A 23,437-nucleotide genomic window follows, 5' to 3' on the forward strand; every position below is an offset into this window, starting at 1 on the left:
GGGACTGAGACATAGCAGCTGGGATTGGGTGGGCCAGGAGCTAGGGGGAGGAATGAGGAGGGGAGGAGGGATTTTGAAAAGGTGAGACTAGGATGGGGTGGGCAAACTATGGCCCACGGGCTGGATACGGAGTCTGCTGGAGCACGGAGCCCACTGCCTTCCCCTCCCACAGGGGCTGCAGGGACATGGTACTGGCTGCTTCCAGGAGCAGCGTGGTGCCAGGGCAGGCAGGGAGCTTGCCCTGGCCCTGGTGTGCGCCACTGCCACCCTGGAGACACTCCAGGTAAGCAGCACTGGCCCAGAGCCTGTACCCTGAACCCCTCCTGCACCCCAACCCCCACTGCACACCAAACTGCTCCTGCAGCTCTGCCCTGAGCCCCCTCGTACACCCCACACCCCTCCTGCATCCCAACCCCTTGCCGAGCCCCTTCCTGCATACTCCACCCCTCCCACACTCCAACCACCTGCCCCAGCCCTACATTCATGGCCCTGCATGCAAATTCCCCACCCAGATGTGGCCCTTGGGCCAAAAAGTTTGCCCACCCCAGACTAGGATTTGCTGATCTCAAAGAACAATGAGCCTGTGGAGTTCGAACTGGGACAGCATGTAGTAAAGAAGATCCAAGACAGGGACAGATTGGAGGAGATGGGCAGAAGGAGGCAGACTGTGGGGATGGCAGAAGAGTCTGTGCCTACTAGAAAACATTCCCCTCCAGAGCCTGGAATGGAACCCAAGACTCTTGAAATCTGATCAGTTCTCTGCTGTAAGCAAATATCTGTGTAACCTACTTGCGAAGTAGCCCATCCACTCCTTGTGCGGGTCCACATAGATGATGACAAAGTACTAGTGCTGTCAGTTACTCCATTAGCTCAAGTGGCGGAGGATCTTTGCATTGAAACTAAAGTTTCCAACTCTGCTGATGCCCTGCCTGGGCATCCATATGATGTCACCTGAAGGAATTTCTATTTTGTTAAAAAACCTAATGTTCCATGTGTAATTTCCTATGTTAAAAGAACATAATTAAAGTTAGTCAAGCACTCAAAAATTGGAAGATGGCAGTGTTAATTGTGCCTATGCTCATTTATTGCAGAAGTTGAGAGGTGTGTAATATTTGTAGTACTAAACAGACAGAGCTAGGTTTGCCCATAACTAAAGCTCTTTCCCTTCCCCCACCGCAATTATAGGGGAAGGAACCACTAAGTCCAGGCTACAGTTGATTGCTGGGAACAACAAAGGAGAAAAGAGGAACAGGAGTGAGATTAAAGATTGAAAATCTATGGAAACAGAGCAGAGAATCCCAGAAAGCACCCACCACTTTTCAAAGGCATCCAAGGAAACAGTAGACACTGCCCAGAGGAACTCCGCCTGGAGATGTGAGCAGACAAGGGACAATAAAAAGGCCCCACAATTGCAGAGTACCCCCCCTCATCCAGCTTCCTCCTCTTGGAGTGATAGATGGCTATCTTGGCCAGTGTCCAGAGGATGTTGACAAGGAGGTCCCATTACTTTGTGGGGCCATGGATGAAGTGTACATAAAGCAGGAGGTGGGGGGGGGGAAGGGGCAGCCAGAACCTCAGGAGGAGGTTCTGGATGATCCACAAGAGGGGCTGCAACCTGCTGCACTCTACATAGATCTCAAGGGTTGCTGTAGAAGGAACATGTATCAGAAGAGTTTGTGAACCATGCCAGTACATGCCTGTCCTTACAGCTCCACGTAGGAACTGCCAGTTAACATTTCTGGTGGGCCATGGAATTACAGTAGAGTACAGACAGGCCAACCAGGGTTCCTCAACCTCCACTGGTGGCAATAGGTTCCTCCACTTGGTGTTGGATGGGACACAAGGGTGAGGAAGTGAATGGTATGAAGAATGAATGCTTACAGATATTCTCTGGGCACAGCTTGGAGGCAGACCTAGGTGGCATGTTGGAGGCAGCCAGGGGCGGGGCTCGTAGAGCAGGGGCCCAATAATGAGTTCTGGAGGGCCAGAGATGAGGGGGTGGACACAAAGCACACTCATGCAGGACCCACTCAAGGAAAGTCAGAATCAGGAGCCAAGGCTGCCCTCACTTCCCAGAGCACACAACATTGGAGATGCAGGCTGGGCAGCCTCATGCACTGGCCGAGCACCACAGGGTCCACCCAGTGTCTCAGATCAATTCTGATGGCACCAGCCAGGACTATCCTCTGGAAAACCAAGGGTGACACCACCACCTGAACACAGAGATGGGAGCTGTGTGTAGCAGGAGTTCTGCAGCACACCATGGAACTTTTATTGCATGGAGGCCAGTTATTGTGTGGCAGGCTAGTGTGCTGTATATTTACATCCCAGTTTACTGTGCACTGCCAGTGTAGACATGCCCTCGCTCCCTGTGTGATTCATCTCCTGGGTGTGGAACACAGCATGGCAGTTACCTGACTTAGAGGTATAGGAAAGACCCTGCATTAACTTGATTAGCTGTTTGCTAATTTGAGGAGTCCGCAGTGAAAATGCTGATCAAAACCCCCACACAACAATTGAATGGGTCTTTTGGTCCTGTCCCACACTCCAGCATATATCCTATGTTGCTAGTTACTCGTTCTTTATTATGTAGTTATCAAATAAAACTTTGTAATATGTGTTTTGCATAAATTAGTTAAATATATTGTAAAACAATATACCAAAGAGAATTTGAAACATGAACATTGACTTTATGTTGTAAAAAGTTTAACACTGTGTGGCAGGTGTTCTTCATACTGTAATGCAGTTTTGTTTGTAGAACATGACAAATGGAATGGGCAAGATAAACTGAAATGTTACTATTTATTTCTTATGTATAACATTATTGTAACAATGTTTTCAAAAGTGCAAGATTAATTCCATACATGTGGTCAGGGTGTAGCAGACTGTTGGGAACCAAGTGTTTCCTCTTTTTATACTCCCTTATAATGGCTGCACTATATATTTGAGTTTTTACAATACTTTCCTCATTGCCAGATAGTTTGGGGTTCAAAAATAAAATCACAAAACCTCTGTTAAATGTGTTTTTGTTTTGGTTCTTTAAATAAAAAAAAATTCTTAGTATTCTGTATTTCAGATTTTTACTAGGCAAGAATATTTTCATACCTGATATTTATAGTAGATGACCCTGAAAATGTTTAAACTTCTCCCTTGATTTGCTCTACATGCTGAGTATCCTCCAAAATAAGGAAATGATGAAGTCTCTCCATCTGATTCATAGATTCTAGGACTGGAAGGGACCTCAAGAGGTCATCAAGTCCAATCCTCTGCCCTCATGGCAGGACCAAATACTGTCTAGAGTCTAGACCATCCCGGATAGACATTTATATAACCTACTCTTAAATATCTCCAGAGATGGAAATTCCACAACCTCCCTAGGCAATTTATTGTGTTTAACTACCCTGACAGTTAGGAACTTTTTCCTAATGTCCAACCTAAACTTCCCTTGCTGCAGTTTAAGCCCATTGCTGCTGCTTCTATCCTTAGAAGCTAAGGTGAACAAGTTTTCTCCCTCCTCCTTATGACACCCTTTTAGATACCTGAAAACTGCTATCATGTCGCCTCTCAGTCTTCTCTTTTCCAAACTAAACAAACCCAATTCTTTCAGCCTTCCTTCATAGGTCATGTTCTCAAGGCCTTTAATCATTCTTGTTGCTCTTCTCTGGACCCTCTCCAATTTCTCCACATCTTTCTTGAAATGCGGTGCCCAGAACTGGACACAGTACTCCAGTTGAGGCCTAACCAGCGCAGAGTAGAGCGGAAGAATGACTTCTCGTGTCTTGCTCACAACACACCTGTTAATGCATCCCAGAATCACGTTTGCTTTTTTTGCAACAGCATCACACTGTTGACTCATATTTAGCTTATGGTCCACTATAACCCCTAGATCCTTTTCTGCCATACTCCTTCCTTGACAGTCTCTTCCCATTCTGTATGTGTGAAACTGACTGTTCCTTCCTAAGTGGAGCACTTTGCATTTGTCTTTGTTAAACTTCATCCTGTTTACCTCAGACCATTTCTCCAATTTGACTAGATCATTTTGAATTATGACCCTATCCTCCAAAGCAGTTGCAATCCCTCCCAGTTTGGTATAATCTGCAAACTTAATAAGCGTACTTTCTATGCCAATATCTGAGTTGTCGATGAAGATATTGAACTGAGCCGGTCCCAAAACAGACCCCTGCGGAACCTCACTTGTTATACATTTCCAGCAGACTTGGGAACCATTAATAACTACTCTCTGAGGCCATGTCTACATCTAAAATTTTGCAGCGCTGGTTGTTACAGCTGTATTAGTACAGCTGTATAGGGCCAGCGCTGCAGAGTGGCCACACTTACAGCAACCAGCGCTGCAAGTGGTGTTAGATGTGGCCACACTGCAGCGCTGTTGGGCGGCTTCAAGGGGGGTTCGGGGAACGCGAGAGCAAACCGGGAAAGGAGACCAGCTTGATTACCAGAGGCTTCCTCAGGTATGCTGGGATACCTGCTTATTCCACGGAGGTCAAGAAAAGCGCTGGTAAGTGTCTATACTTGATTACCAGTGCTGGATCACCAGCGCTGGATCCTCTACACCCGAGACAAAACGGGAGTACGGCCAGCGCTGCAAACGGGGAGTTGCAGCGCTGGTGGTGCCCTGCAGATGTGTACACCTCCTAAGTTGCAGCGCTGTAACTCCCTCACCAGCGCTGCAACTTTCTGATGTAGACAAGCCCTGAGTACGGTTATCCAGCCAGTTATGCACCCACCTTATAGTAGCTCCATCTAAGTTGTATTTGCATAGTTTATTGATAAGAATATCATGTGAGACCGTATCAAATGCATTACTAAAGTCCAGATATACCACATCCACTGCTTCTCCCTTATCCACAAGACTCATTATCCTATCAAAACAAGCTATCAGATGTGTTCGACATGATTTGTTCTTTACAAATCCATGCTGGCTATTCCCTATCACCTTACCACCTTCCAAGTGTTTTGCAGATGATTTCCTTAATTACTTGCTCCATTATCTTCCCTGGTACAGAAGTTAAACTAACTGGTCTGTAGTTTCCTGGGTTGTTTTTATTTCCTTTTTTATAGATGGGCACTATATTTGCCCTTTCCTAGTCTTCTGGAATCTCTCTCGTCTCCCATGATTTTCCAAAGATAATAGCTAGAGGCTCAGACACCTCCTCTGTTAGCTCCTAGAGTATTCTAGGATGCATTTCATCAGGCCCTGATGACTTGCAGGCATCTAACTTTTCTAAGTGATTTTTAACTTGTTCTTATTTTATCTTCTAACCTACCCTCTTCCCATTAGCATTCACTATACTAGACATTCCTTCAGACTTCTCAATGAAGACTGAAACAAAGAAGTCATTAAGCATCTCTGCCATTTCCAAGTTTCCTGTTACTGTTTCTCCCGCCTCACTGAGCAGTGGGCCTACCCTGTCTTTGGTCTTCCTCTTGCTTCTAATGTATTGATAAAAAGTCTTCTTGTTTCCCTTTATTCCTGTAGCTAGTTGGAGCTCATTTTGTGCCTTTGCCTTTCTAATCTTGCCCCTGCATTCCTGTAGTGTTTTCCTATATTCATCCATTTCCACCTGTTGGAGGAGACTTAAAGTGTCTTGACTCCTCTCACGTTCTTTGATGTCACCACCTTTATCTTCTAGCTACATAGGAGTCACAGCAGATCATTGATGGCAATATCTGAAATGGAGCTAAAACAAAGATCCTTTGCAGAAAGGTTTGAAATCTACCAGCATACTTAAGGCCAAATCCCTCCTCTCCAAGTTGCAGTGGGGTTCTTTATGTGTATCTAAAGGAAACATTTGGCCTATAATTAGAAACAAGAATGAACTATGGCGGGGGGGTGGGGGGACATTGGAGCATAGGTGCCATTGTTACCACTATTTTGAAGGGAGGGGGAAAGATTTCTCTGTCTACTAGTTTTTCAGTTGGAAGTTTATTGGGTAGTTATACAAAATATCAACATTTATTAGGTAATTTTGAATTCTGATAGCTTTATATTAGTAAAAATCAATGAGAAATGTTTATAATATTGACTCCCTCTCTTAATATACACTTTGGAGAATTATTTTATAAACTCTGAAAAAAGTGAAATTGGTAGTACAATAGAACCTCAGAGTTCTTCTTCGAGTGATTGCTCATATCCATTCCAGTTAGGTGTACGCGCCGCGCGTGCACATTCGTCGGAAAACTTTTACCCTAGCAACTCAGTGGGCCGGCAGGTCGCCCCCTAGAGTGGCGCCACCATGGCGCTCCATATATACTCCTGCCGGCCCACCCGCTCCTCAGTTCCTTCTTACCGCCCGTGTCGGTCGTTGGAACAGTGGAGCGCGGCTTAGCCGACCTCCACTTCCCTAGCTACTCGTTTTCTCGTATATAATTATGCAGTTATAACACTTTTATATATATATTTGTATGGTTATACGTGTTTTCTTTGCTAACATGGTTAGTTTAGTTAGCGGGGTTCAGGAAGTAGCCCCTTCCATGAGCCCAGTGCCGGAGCCATGCATGGCTCACCGGGTTTTAAAAGGGGCCCGGCTTGCCAGAAGCCGCGGCCGAAGAGAGATCTACATGACCCCTATTTGAAGTGCCTCAGGGAATCACACTTGACAGATAAGTGCCCCATTTGCAAGGCTTTTAAGCCGAGAACAAAAAGGTGCGGGACTTTCACTTATCCCTCCACCTTGGGCGCCGAGCGATGTTCAAGCGGCGGGCAGAAGCGCCTCCTCGGCACCGGACCCCGCCGGTACCACCAAGGCCTTTCGGCACCGACCGTCGCCGGCACCGATGTCGACTCGGCACCGCTCCCTTCTTCCGAGGTCGAGAGAGTCTACGATTCCTGCTGGTGCCTGGCGGCTCCCCGGCACGCGCCGTGGTTGAGCCCCCTGCTCCCGCTACTTCCGTGCCACCTGCATCGCAGCCAGAGAGCTCGCCTAAGTTGCGTTATCCGGCACCGTCACCTGCAGAGGCACCGATGACTTCGGCTCCCTCGATTCCAGTCCCCCAGGACCATGGAATCCGGTGCCTGGCAGCTCCCCGGCTCGCGCCGTGGTAGAGCTTACTGCTCCTGCTGCTTCTGTGCCAGCTGCACCACAGCTAGACAGCTCGTCTAAGATGGCTCGCCCGGCACCGACGACGTCGGCACCGTCGATCCTGGTCCCACGAGGGCCGTAGAATCCGGTGCCTGACGGCTCCCCGGCACGCGCCGTGGTTGAGCGTATTGCTCCTGCTGCTTCCGTGCCAGCGGCACCGCAGCCAGAGAGCTCGTCTAAGTCGGATCGCCCGGCGCCGACACCTGCTACGGCACCGATGACGTCGTCACCGTCGATCCCGGTCCCACAAGGGCCGTAGAATCCGGTGCCTGACGGCTCCCCAGCACGCGCCGTGGTTGAGCGTATTGCTCCTGCTGCTTCCGTGCCAGCGGCACCGCAGCCAGAGGGCTCGTCTACGTCGGATCGCCCGGCACCGACACCTGCTGCGGCACCGATGGCGTCGGCACCGTCGATCCCGGTCCCACAAGGGCCGTAGAATCCGGTGCCTGACGGCTCCCCGGCACGTGCCGTGGTTGAGCGTATTGCTCCTGCTGCTTCCGTGCCAGCGGCACCGCAGCCAGAGGGCTCGTCTACGTCGGATCGCCCGGCACCGACACCTGCTGCGGCACCGATGGCGTCGGCACCGTCGATCCCGGTCCCACAAGGGCCGTAGAATCCGGTGCCTGACGGCTCCCCGGCACGCGCCGTGGTTGAGCGTATTGCTCCTGCTGCTTCCGTGCCAACGGCACCGCAGCCAGAGAGCTCGTCTACGTCGGATCGCCCGGCACCAGCACCTGCTGCGGCACCGATGACGTCGGCACCGTCGATCCCGGTCCCGCGAGGGCCGTAGTATCCGGTGCCTGACGGCTCCCCGGCACGCGCCGTGGTCGAGCTAATGCTCCAGCTGCTTCCGTGCCAACGGCACCGCGGCCAGAGGGCTAGTCTAAGTCGGATCGCCCGGCACCGACACCTGCTGCGGCACCGATGACGTCGGCACCGTCGATCCCGGTCCCGCAAGGGCCGTAGAATCCGGTGCCTGACGGCTCCCCGGCACGCGCCGTGGTTGAGCTCCTGCTCCGGCTGCTTCCATGCCAACCGAAGCCTCTGAGGCACCGACAACATCGGCACCGTCGATTCCAGTCCCACAAGGGCTATCGAATCCGGTGCCCGACGGCTCCCCGGCACGCGCCGTGGTTGAGCGTATTACTCCCGCTGCTTCAGTGCTGACGGCACCGCAGCCAGACAGCTTATCTAACTCGGTTCGCCCGGCACCGGCTCCTACCGAAGCTCTGATGACCTCGGTACCGTGGATCCCGGCCCCACGAGGGCCGTCGAATCCGGTGCCTGACAGCTCCCCAGTACGCACTGTGGTTGAGCCTGCTGTTCCCTGCACGCCGGAGATGTTACCAACGGCGAGGGCTCTCAGTGCCATGACAGAGTCAGTGCTGCCTGACCCGGGCACCGCCGGTACGGGTAATACAGTCTCTTCAAGGGACTGTCCCCTGTCAGTACAGCAGAGCGGCACCGTTCATGATCACGGTCCCGCAGACACTCCAAGTCCTGTCGGCACGCCGGACACCACTGGCAGTCCCGGTGCTGTTTTCCTCGGTACTGGTCACACTCGCTGCACCGGTCGGTATCCCGTTCGCCGACCCGCTATCGGCACCGTTCCGACATCTGGCACCGGGGCAGGTACCTTGACTCCTGTAGCTCTTCTCCGAGCCTCGAGATCTCGGTCGACCTCCCGACACCGTTCTGGTTGCGGGTCTGGATCTCGTTCCAGGTACCGATACGCCTCCCGATGCCGGTCCCCGGTGCCGAGTTGGGCAAGGTCCGAGTGAGTCAGAGACTCGGCCCGTGCCTTCTTTTAGTACCTCCATGGCCGTCCGGACACGCATCCGGGTCAGCCCATATGCGCAGATTTTATGCTCAGGACCACGATCCTGATATGATGGCCAGCGGGCGCCAGCCCCGAAGCAGAAAGAGCCTTGGCGAATGCAAGGTGTACTCTGCAGGGGCCCTGCACCTCTGGGTAGCAAAGCAACAAGCCTTGCTTAGCTGCGATAATTATAGCACCTGGGTGGAGGAGTTTCTCCCTCGAACCTCCCACCTGGAGTTCGCTGCCGTCTTGGAGGACGGGGGAAAGAATTTACCCTTTGTTGGTAAAGGCATCTTCGCGGCAGAGACAGCCCCAGACTGCGAAGCCTGCTGGACAATAGGGTCCTAATGCGTCTCAGCATGTATACGCCAGCGACCAAACGCAGGCCTTTATGGCCCCAGCCGCCATACTCTGTGCCTAGCCAGAGGCAGAACTCTGGAAAACGGCCAGGCCAAGGTGGTCGCAGACAAACGTCAGGCCCCCTAAAAAGCCAAAGTCAAGGTCCCTCGCAATTACCACTGGGACCAAAGACGGACCTTCCAAGGTTCGCCGGAGGGCGGTGTACCAGTCGCAGGACGGGATCCTGATCCCGCTTTCTCCTGGCATGGCCCCAGTTACTTTTAGATCGCTGGGTCCTGCGCACGATGGAGCATAGGTACCACCTTTAAATTGCTCCAGCCCTGTCCCCCTTCAGCGGACGAAAGGGGCTAGGGGTTTTACTTCCGTTATGCCCTAGTCCCCCACTCGAACACAGGTCTCAGACCTCCCTGGTCCTGCATGGACTCAACCGGTTTGGGATAAGGTTGAAGTTCTGCATGGTATCCCTGGGAACCATTATTCCATCCTTGCCTCCTGGGGGCTACTATGCCGCCCTGGATAGGAAGGACGCGTACTTTCGCAATGCCATTTTCCCTCCGCACGGGAGATGCCTCCGCTTTATAGCCAGCGGTGAATACTCCCGGTTTACGGCCATAGTCGCCGCCTACCTTCGCTGATGTCGGATATGCGTTTTTCCGTATTGGGACGATTCGCTTATCCGAGGAGACTCTGAGACACAAACCACTCAGCCCGTGGGCATCGTCACGGTCTTATTCACAGATCAAGGCCTGATGATTACTATAGAGCAATCCACTCTGGTTCCCACGCAGAGGTTGGGCTTCCTAGGGGCTCTCTTGGTCTCCTACCTAGCCGGAGCCTGCTTATCACAACTGCGGTTTTAGGCGATGGCAACAATCATCTGAGGTCTGAAGGCTTCCCAACGACCTCAGCTCGTTCTTGTCTCAGTCTCCTGGGTCCATGGTTGCCCGCAAGTTTGTAACCAAACACGCCAAGCTCCGCCTCCGTCCTCTCCAAGTCTGGCCCACCTCGGCGTACCGCTTGGACAGGGAGCCAGTGGTCATGGTAGTCACCGTTCCCTCGAACGCCTTAGGCTCCCTAGAGTGGTGGCTAACTCCCTCCTTGGTGTGGACAGGGATGCGGTTTCATCCGCCCCAGCCCTCACTGCCCCTGACGGCGGACGCATCATCTCTCTGCTCGAGTGCTCATGGTCACCTCCGAGCTTAAGGCCTTCGGTCTTCTAGGGAGCTGGCATTCCTCATTAATGCCCCAAAAATGAGAGTAGTCCGCCTGGCATGCCAGGGGTCCCAGCGGCAGCTGCGAGGCCGTTGTATCTCGGTGTTTACAGCCGACACAATGGCCAGGTGCTTCATAAGTATTCAGGGGGGACATAGTCCTTCCCCCTTTTTTGTCAGGAGGCCATCCAATTCCGGGTCTTTTGCATGGCCCACTCGATGGAGCTGGCGACGTCCTTTCTCCCAGGCGTTCGGAACGTCTTAACTCTTTGACTCAGCAGGTTTTTCCTGTCTTACGAGTGATCACTCTGCCCCATGTGAGGCGTCCCGCCTTCCGGAAGTGGAGATAGTTCCTCACACAGACCTGTTCGCTCACCGCGAGAGCAGGAAATGCCAGGTGTTCTGCTCCTTCCAAGGTCTCTCCTCGGAATCGATCTTGGACGCATTCCTGATGCCGTGGAACGGCCATCTGCATTATGCCTCCCCACTGTTCCCGCTGGTTCGTTACGTCCTGCTCAAACTCCGCAGGGGCAGAGCGTGCATCATCATGATCACTCCAGAGTGGTCCAGGCAGCACTGACATACCACGTTGCTCGGCCTGTCAGCCCAGACCTCATCACTCAGGGCAATGACAGGCTTCGTCACTCGGACCTGCAGCCTCTTCGCCTCACGGTGGCTCCTGCGTACCTGAGTCGGGGTGACAGGCAGCCTTCCATCTGGTCAACGTACCGAGCCAGGTGGAAGCGTTTCCTTTACAGCTGCAGTACGCTCGATCTTGCTCCTGCTGAGGTCTCGATCCCCTCTATTTGGCCTGCCTCTGGCCTTCAGCGGCAGGATCTGGCGGTATCATCGCTGAGGATACTCTCAGTGGCCATCCCTACCTTCCAGCAGGCTAAGATGGACGTTCAGTGTCCCACGCTCTATGGGTTCGAGGTCCCTCAAGGGCTTGGAGCGCTTGCACCCTCGGGTGCGCCGCCCAGCCCCGCCCTGGGACCTCAACCTAGTCTTGGCCAGACGGGTCTCTGAGATCAGAGCTCTTACGAAGGTTCCACAAAGACAAGGTGCAGTTATGACCGCACCCGGCTTTCCTCCCTAAGGTGTTTTGGCCTTTCATGTTACCCACAGCTCAACGCAATGGGCATAACCGTTGCACTCCTTGGACATCTGTGGAGTGCTCGCATTATATTGTGCTGACAGAATCATTTCCTAAGGTGCCCCAGCTCTGCCCCGGTAGCGGGCCAAAGGGAGGGCTTGCTTGTTTTTCCTCTCAGAGGATCTCATCTTGGGTGATGGCGGACATCCCCACTTGTTATGATTTGGCTCATATTTCCCCAAGCCACATCACCGTGCATTCTACCAGGGCTCAGGCTTCATCTGCCGCCTTGCTGGCTCGTGTTTCTACCCACGAGACCTGTCGCGAAGCTCCATTGGTCCTCGGTCCTTACCTTTGCTTCGCAGTATGCCCTGGTTCAGCAGTCAAGAGAGGCTGTAGCCTCTGGCTCGGCAGTTTTATTCTGCCACATTTCACTCCGACCCCACCGCCTTTGTAAGGCTTGGGATTCACCTAACTGGAATGGATATGAGCAATCACTCGAAGAAGAAAAGACGGTTACTCACCTTTGTAACTGTTGTTCTTCGAGATGTGTTGCTCATATCCATTCCGCACCCGCCCTCCTTCCCCACTGTCGGAGTAGCCGGCAAGAAGGAACTGAGGAGCGGGTGGGCCGGCAGGAGTATATATGGAGCGCCATGGTGGCGCCACTCTAGGGGGCGACCTGCCGGCCCACTGAGTTGCTAGGGTAAAAGTTTTCCGACGAATGTGCACGCACGGCGCGTACACCTAACTGGAATGGATATGAGCAACACATCTCGAAGAACAACAGTTACAAAGGTGAGTAACCGTCTTTTACAAACATTTCGAGAATAGAGGTTTGTAACTCTGAAATGTTTGTAACAAAATATTGTTCTTTCAAAACTTTACAACTGAACATTGACAATACAGCTTTAAAACTTTACTATGCAGAAGGAAAATTTTGCTTTTAACCATCTTAATTTAACTGAAACAAGCACAGAAACAGTTTTCTTACCTTGTCAAGTTGTTTTTTTAAACTTTCCCTTTATATTTTTAGCAGTTTACATTTAACACTGTACAGTAATTTTTTTTCAGAGCCTTTTTTTGTCTTTGCTGCCTGATTGTGTACTTCTGGTTCCAAATGAGGTGTGTGGTTGACCGGTCAGTTTGTAACCCTGTTGTTCATAACTGTGAGGGTCTACTGTATTGGTAGCCCTGTTGACAGCTTAAATGGAATGTGTATATAGTTTCATTAAATGTGACATTTCTTCCTCACTTAAATCCTTCTGGAAGATAAGGAACAAGTTTATATCCTTAATCTTTTATTCTGCTAAAGGGTTTCTAGCCATTGGTGACATACATATAAAGAACACTTCAGAGCCTCTTAAAAGTTCTTGGTTTTGAGGGGAGGGGCTGAGCTTGTTTTGGTGGTGGCATTTCAGTAGGGACAGGAATCTTTAATTTCTTTTTTCCATATTTCTAACTTTCTATTGTAATAAACAGGAAGTTTCTGGACTTCTAAAAAAAAGTATCAGAAACTTTCAGTAATATAAAAAACAAGATAAATTTTCATACAATACAAAGTGAAGATTGTGATTACATCTTCCAAGTACTGTACAACTGTCTCCAGAAGAATAACACCATCAAAGGTATATGAAATGAAACATCTGATTAGGTTAGTCGTACTGGGGTAAACTTCAAGCATTATTGGGCCAGCTTAAATTGAACAATATCAGCCTAACACACACTCAGATAGAATCTTTTTATTTAGACATACAAGGTGAGTGAGGTAATATATATTATTGGACCAAGTTCTGTTGGTGAAAGAGACAATATTTTGAGCTTACACAAAGCTCTGGTCCAGGTTTGGGAAAGGATCCCTCAGAGTGTCACAGCTAAATCCAAGGTAGGACAGATTGTTGAGCATAAGGAATTAACACATTACAAGTGACCATTCAAGGGGAAGTAGGCAGTAACACCTGGGCCAGTTGCATTGGCTGCTGCTGGGAAAGTTTGGGTGTGAAAGATGGCTGGAGGTTGGGGTGTGGTGCAGTGCGGTGCTTACCTGAGGGGGAGGCGCTCCTCAGAAACAGATGGAATGTTCCTGCAGCTCATAGGCAGAGGGTCCAGGGATATCTGCGTGCTGCTGCTGCCTGGAGGCACCGCCCCTGCAGTTCCTAGCCAATGGGAGCTGTGCAGCTGGAGCTCATGGCAAGGGCAGCTCGTGGAGCTTCCCTGGCCTTCCCTCCCCCTAGGAGCTGCAGGAACATGCCGGCCACTTCTGGGGAGCTGCATGGAGCCCAGTAGGGAGCCTGCCAGCCCTACCAACCCTCCCCCCAACCAGCAGCACCAGAGGAGGTCCCAGACTGCACGCCACAGCCCAGACCTGCCGCTCCCCAGCACCAGTGGGGATCCCAGGCCATGTACCACCACCCACTTCCCCGACCAGCACCAGCAGGAGTGCCGGGCTATGCCCCCGCCCAGCACCTGCAGTGCCCCTCGACCATCCCCTCAGAGCATTCACAGCCTGCTGGCCCAAGTTTTAGTTAGGAGTATATAATACAAGTCATGGATAGGTCACGGGCCATGAATTTTTGTTTACTGCGCATGACCTGTCCATGACTTTTACTAAAAATACCCATGACTAAAACATAGCCTTACTTATGATCTCTCCCAGAGGCCCAAAGGTGCTGGTGCCCATGGACAATGTGTCACATAGGTTGAGGAAGGCTGTGCCTCTCCGCCTCCCCAAACAGCCTGGCGTGGCCCTGCCCACACTCCTTCCCGAAGCCCCCTCCTGCTTGCCCTTTGTCCCAGGCCAGGTAGACTACTACTCTTCAGGGAAGCAGGCTGTGGCTAGGGCGAGGGTGGCTGGGACTTGGGGTGGCTTGGACTGCCCAGCTCTGGGGGCCCCCGAGTGCTGGGGCCATGCCACCCAGGACTGAGGGTGGGTTGGCACTGGGGCTGCCCACCCATCATTGCAGGGGTTTGGGAGCAGGGCTGGCTCCAGGCACCAGCGAAGGAAGCAGGTGCTTGGGGTGGCCAATGGAAAAGGGTGGCATGTCCGGGTCTTCGGCGGCAGGTCCCTCAGTCCCTCTCTTCCTCTTTGAGCTGCCGCTGAAGTGCCTCCAAAGAGGAAGAGAGGGAGTGAAGGACCTGCTGCTGAATTGTAGCAGAAGAATGAAGCAGCACGATTGAGCTGCTGCGAAAGTGCTGCTGATCAGGAGTGCTTGGGGTGGCAAAAAAGCTGGAGCAGCCCTGGTTGGGAGCACTGGGGGGCTTCCTGCCCTGTGCTTGGGCGGCTCCAGGGTACTGGGGGGAGCGCCTGACCGTCCTACGCTCAGGGGTCAGGAGGGCTGTTTACCGCCCATCCGCTCTGCATTCAAGGGCTTGGGAGGGCCACCTGCCACCCCTCCACCCTGCACTCAGGGGCTGGGGGGGGGGGGCGGCGCACACCCATCCTGTGCTTGGGGAGTGGTGCATCGCCCGCATGCCCTACATTTGGGAGCCAGGAGGCCACACGCTATCCACCCACTGTGTGCTCAGGTGGCTGCCCACTTGCCCACCCTGCACTTGGGGGCCACACACTGCCTAACTGCCCTGTGCTTGAGGACCAGGGGGGCTATGAGCTGCCTGCCCACTCTGTGCTCAAGGGGCAACGTGCTGCATACACGCACACCCTGCCCTTGAGGGCCAGGGCGCGGAATGCCAGCTGCCTGCTCAGAGGCCAGAGGGCCCATGTGCCACTGGCCCACCTGCCCAGTGCTCCAGGGCTGAGGCAGGAGGGGCTGGCGGCCGTGGGATTGGAGGGCTCCAGCAATGGAAGGGGGTAGGTCCTCGGGCAGGACCAGCAGGGGGCTAGCTTCTCTCAACTGGCAGTTCACCCACTGCCCAGGCTAGTGCCTTTGTCTTCTTAGGTCAAAGAGATAATTTGAGGCTTCTGTCACTTTCTTTTATAGACCAGTGAGCCTTTGAAGTGGATTCTTCTGAAGGTTACCCTTACAGTAAAGTTTATTGAAGCAGTGAAGATGGCAACATGGATTCTAGTGATGAAGGGAGCTGTATGCTCTTTCTTCCCCCACTTGTGTTTGCTGAAATGCAAATTATTCTGTTTCCTACCATCTCCTTCCCCTATTGTCTTGAAGATCCTGTTTACTACTTGTATGTAAATTGAGGTAAACACACATTCCTTTGTTTAGGATAGACCTGCTTAACACCTTTATCAGGCAGGGTTTTGAAACTGTGTTGATAACCTCATATGGATGAATTAATTACTTTAAATATAATGTTGCTACATACATTTCACCATTATATTATTGACCAGTGAGTTATTAGTTTTTAAATGATACCTCACAAGCCATATTTTATACAAAGATTATTACAATAGTGTATAGGTTGTGAATACAGTCACACCAAACTCCCAGAATCCTCGTACATTAGCATCAATTTCCTGGACACCAACCTCACTTTCAACCATGAAACCGTACTATATACAAGAAACCCATGGACCATGCTTTCCTTCACAGATGCAGTAACCACCCCAAACACACCAAGAAACCTGAACAGCCAGGTACTCAGATACCACAGAATATGCTCTGTGGAGAAAGTCTGGGATACACACTTAAAACTGCCTTCACCAAACAAGGACATTCAACCAGAGAAGTAGATCACATCATGGAATGGACCACCCAAATACCCTGAGAGAACCTGCTTCAATATGGGGGGGGGGGAAAGCTCTGATCACACCCCTTGTTGTCATCTACCACCCCAGGAACCAATATGGGGTATCATTAAACAATTATAACCCATACACGAGGAGGACCACATCCTGAAATAAATCTTTCCGGAACTCCTTCTGCTGACCTTCAAATAACCCCCAAACCTTGGCAAGTTCATATGAAGCAAGCTCCCCACAGCTCAGGATTCACTAACTCAAAAAGGTACCAGATATTCCCATAAATATTGCCATAATAGATACAAAACCTCCAGGCATATCTCTATTGCTATGATGATCAGTACCCCTTACAACACACCTTTCAATATCCATGAGTCCTACACAAGCGTATCACAACATGTGATGTACCTCATCCAGCGCACTAAATACCCCAATGACAACTGTGTGGGTGAAATGAGACAATCACTAGTCTCCCAGATGAACTCTCAGAAAAATGATAAAAGACAAAAACACAAGATCATCCATGGGCAAACACTTTTAAATTAACAATCACTCCACATTTGACCTTTCAATCCTTGTCCTCAAAGGAAACCTGCACAACAACTTCAAAAGATAAGCCTGGAAACTTAAATTTATGAATGTGCTAGACTTTAAAAATCAAAGACTCAATAAAGACATTGGATTTATGGCTCATTACAACAATCAGTAACCTACTAACACTCCTGTTGTCTTATGACTTCAGAGGTGTTAACTGCCCACTTTACCTTAAATGTCTTTGCAACATGAGTTAACTCCTTATGCTTAACAATCTGTTCCACCTTGTGTTTAGATCTGACACTCTCTAAGGCCATGTCTACATCTAAAATTTTGCAGCGCTGGTTGTTACAGCTGTATTAGTACAGCTGTATAGGGCCAGCGCTGCAGAGTGGCCACACTTACAGCAACCAGCGCTGCAAGTGGTGTTAGATGTGGCCACACTGCAGCGCTGTTGGGCGGCTTCAAGGGGGGTTCGGAGAACGCGAGAGCAAACCGGGAAAGGAGACCAGCTTCGCCGCGGTTTGCTCTCGCGTTCCCGGAACCACCCAGCAAACCGCAGGGAAGGAGACCTGCTTGCTCGGGGTTCGGGGAACGAGAGAGCAAACCGGGGAAGGAGACCAGCTTCGCCGCGGTTTGCTCTCGCGTTCCCCGAACCACCCTGCAAACCGCAGGGAAGGAGACCTGCTTGCTCGGGGGTTCGGGAACGAGAGAGCAAACCGGGAAAGGAGACCAGCTTCGCCGCGGTTTGCTCTCGCGTTCTCGGAACCACCCAGCAAACCGCAGGGAAGGAGACCTGCTTGCTCGGGGTTCGGGGAACGAGAGAGCAAACCGGGAAAGGAGACCAGCTTCGCCGCGGTTTGCTCTCGCGTTCCCCGAACCACCCTGCAAACCACAGGGAAGGAGACCTGCTTGCTCGGGGTTCGGGGAACGAGAGAGCAAACCGGGAAAGGAGACCAGCTTCGCCGCGGTTTGCTCTTGCGTTCCCCGAACCACCCTGCAAACCGCAGGGAAGGAGACCTGCTTGCTCGGGGGTTCCGGGACCGCGAGAGCAAGCCGGGAAAGGAGACCAGCTTCGCCGCGGTTTGCTCTCGCGTTCCCGGAACCACCCAGCAAACCGCAGGGAAGGAGACCTGCTTGCTCGGGGTTCGGGGAACGAGAGAGCAAACCGGGAAAGGAGACCAGCTTCGCCGCGGTTTGCTGTCGCGTTCCCCGAACCACCCAGCAAACCTCAGGGAAGGAGACCTGCTTGCTCAGGGTTCGGGGAACGCGAGAGCAAGCTGGGGAAGGAGACCAGTTTGATTACCAGAGGCTTCCTCAGTGATGCTGGGATACCTGCTTATTCCACGGAGGTCAAGAAAAGCGCTGGTAAGTGTCTATACTTGATTACCAGCGCTGGATCACCAGCGCTGGATCCTCTACACCCGAGACAAAACGGGAGTACGGCCAGCGCTGCAAACAGGGAGTTGCAGCGCTGGTGGTGCCCTGCAGATGTGTACACCTCCTAAGTTGCAGCGCTGTAACTCCCTCACCAGCGCTGCAACTTTCTGATGTAGACAAGCCCTAAGTAACTTTCCCAGAGCTGGAGAACTCTTCTGTGTAAGCTTGAAAACTTGTCTCTTTCACCACTAGAATTTGGTCCAGTAAGAGATTTAAAGATTTTTATTAAGATGATGTTTAAAAAAAAAAGTGAACGGTACAGAGTTTAAGCATAGAAGTTTCTGGTTATCAGGGAATAACATACAGATTATCAAAGGGTGCGAAGTTCAGTTTAAGATCGAGTGGCATAAGGAATACGTAATCTGCAATATCCCCAATTGGGGGTAAAATGTTGATGGGTAAAAGTATGGACATTTTGATATACATGAGGGTAAGAAGTTCATATAATGGGTATGTTCGGGTGTGGAGTATAATGATTGGATATAATGATGAGGATGGATTTACCCTCATTTGGTGAGATTTAATGTTCAGGGAGTTTATGGTTCCAGTTCATATGATCCAACGGATCATGGTCTGTTGGTCCCTTTCTCATAGTCAAAGAAAGATGTCATGCCGGCTCATGCCTCTGGTACTGTCAGTGGCCAGTGATGTGTTCAATGTAGATGTCCCTGGACCATCAGATGGTGCCTGAGACCATGAGGCGCCTCATGAGCCGTGTGTAGCGTCGACGGATCCCGCAGGTCTGTAGCACATGCTTGTTGCAGGGGTCCCAGGCACCCAGGGCTCCGATGACCAGGGCATCCATATACACCTTGTAGCTCTTCGGTCTCAGGGTGTCGGCCAGGGGGGTGTAGTTTTCCAACTTACGAGCTCGGGCTTCATGAAACACCGGGGTCCTGTTCTCAAAGGAGACCAGGACATCAACGAGGATGATCTTTTTCTGGGCCTCATCGGTGATGACAATGTCAGGTCGTAGCTGGCTGTTAGTACTGGGGATGGCTCAGTTCATGGAGATCTTTCATCAGGCGGTTCTGGATGACGTTGTGGTGCAGCTGCCAGGCTTACTCACCTTGTCTCTCTAATGTTCTGCGACCAACACGGCTATAGCTACTCTTCTTATACTTAGCTTCTTACTCCCTCTTATCTGCCATTTTTACAACTGTAGACTCAGCCTATCTAACCTTAACTTTTTCATGTTGCCTAGAATTCAAGGAGGTTATACTGTTATCCTTGCCCCTTCAATCTTGGTATTTTTTCCCATTTTTGTTTACCCTCCATTGTTACACTTTAAATGAAATACTTCAAATCCAGCCCAAGAGATGAGCGTGTGGTTCTAACCTCTCTAACATCTCAAAATCACAGTAGGTACAGTACATAAGTCAATTTACTAATCATTCAATGATTAGTGTACATAATGAATGCTAACAAATATATACAATGTGCCTGATTTTTTTTCTTAGAGAGAACTACATCTTTTTGCTGCCAAATGTCACTCTCTTCAAACCTGTACAGCTACTTGAATGTTGGCTGAAGGATTTAAGTCACATTCACTGGCAAAAAGATGACTTTGGTAGCAGAAAGATGGTTCATATAACTAGGCTTTTGTAATTGATATTGATAAAATTAGGGTTCTACTGTAAATGTTTTCTGAAAAGAGCTGGACTACAGAGAGAGCTCTACATTACTATATATGCATCAATTCTCAGTTGCATTAGCTGGGCTAGGAGTAGTGCAGAGGGAAATGTGTTCCTCCTCTGCTGACGAGGGAATGTCTTATCAATCAAAAATTGTCTTTGTGAATACATAGCATTGATTAAAGTCCAAAAGGAACATAGCCAGGTAATTTGGAAGGATAGAGACTAACACAAGTCCTGAGCACTGTGCTTTCTGTCAACCTAATTCCATCACAGCTAGAACCAGTTTGCCAGGTCTAAATACTTTGTAAAAGCTGTTCTTCTTCAAGTGGTTGCAGACATATATTCCACTCATGTGTATGCACAAAGCACATCAAAGTCAATGCCTTTAGCACCCACAGCAAGGTGTACCTATAAGAGGTATCATATCCCCATGCAAGGTTTTGAGTGTTTCTCTTACATCCAGCTCCTAATTCTCTTGTTCTGATGACAGCAAATAAGAAGTTACCTCAGGGGAGATATAAATCCACAAATAAAAGACAAAGAGTCTAAGAGGTTAGACTTGATGGGGATAATAGTTTATTCAATCTCTTCATTACAAATGGCCATTGCAAACCAACAAGTGCTATTATCTAAGTATAACTTTGTGAACTGGGATGCTATGTCCAAGTTTACAAATAAATTGCCAGAATCCTACAGGAAAAAGTTTCAGGCATTCATTGCAGAAGGCAGTTTGATGGCCAAGACATCTTTGCAGTCAGCATTGGACATGGCAGATGCTTCATCCAGACTTATGCCTCAGCTGCAACAATGAGAAGAGTCTCATGGTTACAGAACTCCAGCACAGTTCCTGAGGTCCAACAGAAATAGATGACTTACCTCTTGCGGGACGCTTTTTGTTTTCTGAGAAAAATGATGAGACATTGCATTCTTTTAGTCAATACTACTTTGCTGTCATGGGGGTGGGGGGCGGTCTATGCCCAGGCCACAAAAATATATAATTATAGAGGTCAGTAACAACACCAGCAATATCATCCGGAGCAATGCTTCTGACAGTCATCCTACCCTGCTAGGCAGCAAGACTTCACCAGAAAGGAGAATACATCGCAGACAAGACGACCTTCTGGGTCCCGCTGTAATCAACCAGCCCAACCTCCTCCACCTTTGGGCAGGCAATCTACTTGACTTTCATACTGAGAGCAGCATACCAATTGTGAACTAATCAACCACGCCTCCACAGTTTGGGATAGGCTAGCTCACTTCTGCAATACTTGAGAAACAATAACTATGGAAAAATTGATTCTAAGCTCTGTGGGATCATGTTATGCCATCCAATTTCTGTCCATTCCCCATTCTCAAACCTCTTCCCCATCCCTTTTTAGGACCCCCAAATCTGTTAGACCTCCCAAACCTCTTTCCCTCCTCCCAGGCCTTCTGACACAACACCACAGTCAGATTCAGGTTGGCTTTGGTGCCCCCTTGAGTGCTGCGCCCATGTGTCAGTATATTAGGCGCCACTGGCCCTATGCTCTCTCAGTTCCTTCTTACTGCCCGTGGTGGTTAGTTGCAGTGCCTTTCCCTTGCCTCACAAGGCTAGCGGTTCTTCTACTTCAGTCTTCTCTGCGGGCGATCCAAAACTATCTTCTGCACTTCAAGCTCCAGGGGTTGTCCCTGTCATCAATCAAAGTCCACTTGGCCACTATTTCAGCCTTCCACCCTTTGCTCCAGGGCAGGTCAGTCTTCGCTCATGATTTGACGGTCCGGTTTTTGAAAGGTCTGGAGTGTCTCTATCCCCGTCAGGGATCTTGTCCCTCCCTGTGTTGGGTTATGTCCATTTTGTATGTTTTGTATAATTTCAGGAACCCATATTGGTTCCCAAAATGGAGTTTGTGCCCATGTGACCCAGCTGATCACAATTTTCCCGCCTTTTACTTCTCCTCAGAAGTGGTAAATAACTTCTGGATAACACTGGCTCTTACCACCTTTTCCACGGGATTTCCCAGAAGGGGGTTTTCTGCTCCTTCTATGGGGTTTCCTGGGCAAGGTTAGATAAGTCTGTCCTGAACACTGCTCAGGACTGTCCATCCAAGTGACAGCAAGGGACTGTCATGGGTCTGACTTGGACTTACCTACCCATCCTAGTGGTAGAGGGGGGCTAGGGTTTTCTTTTCACAGCTCCACCTCCACTTGGACATGCATTTGCCTTCACCTGCAAGTAGAAGAGAAGGACAGATAGTCGCATCCCACTTATCATCATCCATCGTAAGCTGCTGTTCCCTGACGTACCGTGTACTCTTCTTCAGACCCACAGGAACATCAAAGGACTCCCTGGAGCTCCTCCCCGATGGCTTTCGACTAGCCAGATGTTTGAAGTCCAGGCAACAATCAAAGCTTAATCTATAGAAGAAGGTTTCTATTGAGGGGTTTACTTACCTGTTTATAGGGTTTATTTTGGGGAATCACTATATTGCATAATTGTACTGTTTACTCCCTCCTGTTTTTTGCCCTATTCATTGTTCACCAATTCTTCAATACACTTTGTTTTTTACCTTATCCCAACTGATTCCTCGTTATTTGAGGTGCGAGGGACCTTCTACGGGAAAATCAAACCTACCAGTTGACAGATGCTGGACAGGGAGGGTCGAAACTAAAGATACAGGAAGCACAGCCTTACATGTATTTCTTTGTCTTTCTGTCCTTTCTTCTAACAGCTGGGGCTTAAATCTCATGCTGTCACAGCTCCTGGATCCTCCCTTCGAGCCTCTAGCTTCCTGCTCTCTTCTCCTCCTTTCCTGGAAAGTTTATTTCCTGGTCACAATAATGTCCACATGAAGGTCTCTGATATCAGGGAGCTTACTTCAGAGCCACCCTATACAGTGTTCTACAAGGACAAGGTCCAACTGCGGCCGCTTCCAGCATTCCTGCCCAAGGTAGTTTCATAGTTTCATACTGGCCAAGACATATACTTACCTGTCTTATTTCTGAAGGCTCATAAATCGGAAGAGGAGCACAAATAGCACATCCTGGACATCAGGAGGACATTTGGCTTCTACATCGACAGGGCCAAGCTGTTTCATAAGTCAACACAGTTTGTTGCGGTGGCAGATAGGATGAAAGGTCGCCCAGTGTCTGCACAGAGGATTTCATCCTGGATCACGGCCTGCATCTATTACTGCTATGATCTGGCAAAGGTGCCTCCACTGGAGACCGCGATTGCCCACTCAACTAGGGTGCAGGCTTTGTCGGCAGCCTTCTTGGCCAAGGTGCTGATTCAGGATATCTGCAGGACCACTACCTGGTCATCTGTTCACACATTTACATCTCATTATGCACTCACTCAGCAAGCCCGAGACAATGCTGGCTTTGGCAGAGCAGTGTTGCAAGCTGCATGACAAAGCCCGCCACCAGGGATACTGCTTGTGAGTTACCTAAAATGGAATCATCAAGAGCAAGCACTTCAAGAAGAAATGATTACCTACCTTTGTAAGTGTTGTTCTTCAAGATGTGTTGCTCATGTCTATTGCATTACTTGCTCTCCTGCCCCTCTGTCGGAATTGCTGGAAAGAAGGAACTAAGAGAGCATAGGGCCGAC

General features: G+C 50.2%; 2 long non-coding RNA genes across 4 annotated transcripts in view; both read left to right on the forward strand.

Annotated features, from left to right (window-relative positions):
- LOC115652506 overlaps positions 1 to 15,694 on the forward strand; it is a 91,535-nt gene extending 75,841 nt beyond the window's left edge. For all 3 annotated transcript variants that reach the window (XR_004000663.1, XR_004000665.1, XR_004000666.1), the window contains one exon: positions 15,522 to 15,694. This is a non-coding gene — a long non-coding RNA (uncharacterized LOC115652506). The remainder of the gene's footprint in view (positions 1 to 15,521) is intronic.
- LOC115652532 lies at positions 243 to 3,063 on the forward strand. Its single transcript, XR_004000677.1, has 2 exons — positions 243 to 283; positions 1,186 to 3,063. It is a non-coding gene; the product is annotated as an uncharacterized LOC115652532 (long non-coding RNA).
- Positions 15,695 to 23,437: the final 7,743 nt, after the last annotated feature.

Source organism: Gopherus evgoodei, chromosome 1, assembly GCF_007399415.2.
Source record: "Gopherus evgoodei ecotype Sinaloan lineage chromosome 1, rGopEvg1_v1.p, whole genome shotgun sequence".
NCBI lineage: Eukaryota > Metazoa > Chordata > Testudines > Testudinidae > Gopherus > Gopherus evgoodei.